Raw genomic sequence first — 3,915 nt, 5'->3', positions numbered from 1 at the left:
AGAGGATCCTGCTTTAAGATCAGTCTTAAATAGGGCTTTCAGGGCTTCAGTCACTTATTAATCTTTTGTTCCCTCACCTCCATGGTTCTGACAACCACAGGACTGGACGTTCTTCTAAGCCCGACAATAATTCTTGTGGTGCACTGGACCTAGCTTTAAGAATGCTCACTTTTGGGACTCCAGCTCCACCCCCATGACATCACTTGGGGTATGTTTGGTGTTAGGAACAGAAAACATAACTAATGACGGTTTTAACATGGGGGACATTACTCATATACTTGATTAATAAGACCAGAATTGGGCTGTTGAGGTGGTTCAGTGGTTAAGAGCACCGACTGCTCTTCCAAAGGTCCTGAGTTCAAATCCCAGCATCCACATGATGGCTCATAATGATTTGTAATGGGATCTGACACCTTCTTCTGGAGTGTTTGAGGACAGCCACAGTATACTTACATATAATAAAATAAATACATCTTTGTCGGGAGGTGGTTGCACAAACCTTTAATCCCAGCACTTGGGAGGCAGGGGCAGGCGGATTTCTGAGTTTAAGGCTAGCCTGGTCTACAGAGTGAGTTCTAGGACAGCCAGGGCTACACAGAGAAACCCTGTCTCAAAAAACAAACAAACAAACAACAACAACAACAAAAAAACACCCAGAATTGATGTAGTAGTTGTCACACATTGTGTCCTTCAAAAAGATATAATTAAGCTGGATGTGAAGGCACACAGCTATAATCCCAGCACAGAGAGACAACAGAAGGCTTATTTCTATGATTTTGAGGCCTGAGACATCTATATACGAGGTGAGTTTCAGCCCAGCCAAGGCTACATGGTGAGACCCTATCTTAAAATACAAAACAAAAAGCAAAACAAACAAACTAAAACAAAAAGCCATATGCTTAGTGTCTTGGTTAGGGTTTCCATTGCTGTGAAGAGACACCATGACTTAAGACAACTCTTATAGGTACAACATTTAATTGGGGCTGGATTACAAGTTAAAGGTTCAGTCCATCATCAAGCAGAGTAGCTTCCAGGCAGGCATGTCCCTGGAGGAGCTGAGGGTTCTACACATCTTCATCCAAAGGAAGCCAAGAGCACACTGGCTCCCACATGGCTAGAAGGAGGGTCTCAAAGCCCAACCCAACAGGGACACACTTCCTCTAATAAGGCCACATCTTTTTCAACAAGACAGCAGATCCCAATAGTGCTACCCCCTGGGTTAGTCATATTCAAACCATCACATAGGCTTGTTCAAACACATGAGTCTAAAGAGCCTATACCAAGCCATAGTATAATGCAAAATACATTTAATCCTACTTCAAAAGTCTCCAGTCTGTAACAGTTGTGACAATGTTAAAAAGTTCAAAGTCTCTTCTGAGATTTATGCAGTCTCTTAACTATATAATCCCATATAAAGTTAAAAATACTGGGCCAAAGCAAGACAGAAAACCAGCTGAGCACCCTCAAAACTTCACATCTCCATGTTTGATATCAAAGCACACTTCACATCTCCAATTCCTTTCATCGTTGTTGACTGCTCTTGGCAGATCTGATAATCAGCAGCAACAAACTTCATTCTCTTGAGCTGGTTCTACTCTGTGTTAACCACTTTCCTTGGCAGGTACCTCAAGGTTCTGACATCTTGGATACATCTTGGTGTATCCAAGGCAACTTCACAGATTCTTGTTTCAATGTCTGAGATCTACACATGATCTTCGGGGCTCCTCCAAAGGGCTTGGGTCCCATCTCCAGCTCTGCCCTCTGTAGCACTCTAGGTTGACTCCACTCCACTCCATTGCTGCTGCTGTCCTTGGTGGGGTCATCCCATGGTACTGGTATCTCCAACAGGATGGGTCTTCCACCACAATTAGGCTTCACCAATAGCCTTCATGGAGCCCAGCCTCAACTTCTTTGCATGATCCCTTCAATCCTGGGCCATCAATTGCTACTGAGCCTGCACCTTCACCAATGGCCTTTTCTGGCCTCTAACAGTACCAAGTCTCAGCTTCTCTCCACAACTCCTTCATACCTTCAAATTCTGTAATACCTGAGTTATTGCACACTACCAAATCCAGCTGCAGTACCAGGTACAGCCTTGGCTATCTCTGGAACACAACTTCTTTCTGCTCTCAGAAAACACTTTCCAGCGGATTTCACCACAGTGATGCTGGTCTTTTCTTAATTACTGCTAATTTCTTAACTCCAGCTAACCAACATCTATTATCCCAGTAGTCCCTTCTATATCTGACTCTAAAGCCAGGTCTAAGGGGCAGAAGCTGCCGAGTTCTGCTGCTTGCAGGCGATGGGGCATGGCCCCCTTGTTCTATTTCATTATCACAAGCTTTCTGTTTTCTACCTCCTTCCCTGCCTAAACTTGCCTGTACTGGAACTTGCACTGTAGATTGATCTCTGAGAACTATGTGGCTCTGTCTTCTTAATGTGGGGATTAAAGGCATATATCACCATGCCTGGATCTAAACTTAGTGGGGAGGGATCTTGCCCCAAGTTCACCCTTGAATATCACAATGTAATATCCTTGAACTCACAATCAAGCTCCATTTCACCACACCACCCCCCTTTTTCTTTGAGACAGAGTTTCTCTGTACAGCTTTGGTTATCCTGGAACTCACTCTGTAAACCAGGCTGGCCTCTAACTCAGAAATGTACCTGCCTCTGCCTCCCAAGTGCTGGGATTAAAGGTGTGCACCACCACTGGCCAGCTGGTGCCCCTTTAAAACTTGAATAATGCATTTTATATTTTTCCTTTCTATGTTTGCTGTGCTTGTTCAAAATGTTCTTCATGAGACTTAACCAGGGAACAAAGTCTATGCTGGGTATTTTTGATACTTCCTTTGTCAAAGCAATTAATATGAACCTCTTCAACCTACCCTCAGGCAGATTCTTAAGACTAGGGCAAAAGGCAGCCACACTTATTCTCTAAATATCACAAGAGCAGCTTCTAGGCCTCATACTGAAATCCTTCTCCCAGAGTTCAAATCACCCTCAGCAGCAATGTCTTCCATATTCCTACTAGAATGGTTCACTAAGCCCAACTTAAAGCACTCCACTGCTTTCCACATCCAAAATCACCAGGTCAACATTTCTCCAAATAAAAAATTGAAAAAGCCTATCGCAATAATGCCCTACTCCCTAGTACCAACTTCTGTATTGGTCAAGGTTCTCTAGAGTCAGAGAAATAATGGATTGTGTCTATATATTAAAGGAATTTGTTGTCTGCAGTGCATCTAACCCAACAATGCACAGCTGTTAATGTTAAACCCCACTTTATGAGAAAAATTTTTCTTTTTTTTAATATTTTTATTTTCTATATTCTTTGTTTACATTCCAAATGATTTCTCCTTTCCCAGATCCTCCTCCCCATATGTTCCATAAACCTTCTTCTCTCCATCCAATCTCCAATCACCTCCCTCCTTTTTCTCTGTCCTTATATTCCGCTCCAATGCTAGATCAGTCCTTTCCAGGATCAGGACCCTCTCCATATTTCTTCATTGGAGTCATTTGTTATGCGATTTGTGTTGTGGGTATTCAGAGCTTCTGGGCTAATTAATATCCACTTATCAGAGATTGCATTCCATGTGTACTCTTTTGTGATTGGGTTACTTCACTTAGAATGATATTTTCCAGATCAAACCATTTGCCTAAAAATTTTGTCAATTCATTGTTTCTAATTTCTGAGCAATGTTCCATTGTGTAAATATACCACATTTTCTGTATCCATTCCTCCTTTGAGGGGCATCTGGGTTCTTTCCAGCTTCTGGCTACTACAAATAGGGCTGCTATGAACATAATGGAGCATGTGTCTTTATTGCATGCCAGGGAATCCTTTGGGTATATGCCCAGGAGAGGTATAGCAAGGTCTTCCGGAAGAGTCATGTCCAGATTTCTGAGGAACCA

The sequence above is a fragment of the Apodemus sylvaticus genome, chromosome 7, assembly GCF_947179515.1.
Source record: "Apodemus sylvaticus chromosome 7, mApoSyl1.1, whole genome shotgun sequence".
Taxonomy (NCBI): domain Eukaryota; kingdom Metazoa; phylum Chordata; class Mammalia; order Rodentia; family Muridae; genus Apodemus; species Apodemus sylvaticus.
The sequence above is the reverse complement of the archived record's forward strand: the minus strand, read 5'-3'. Positions refer to the sequence as shown.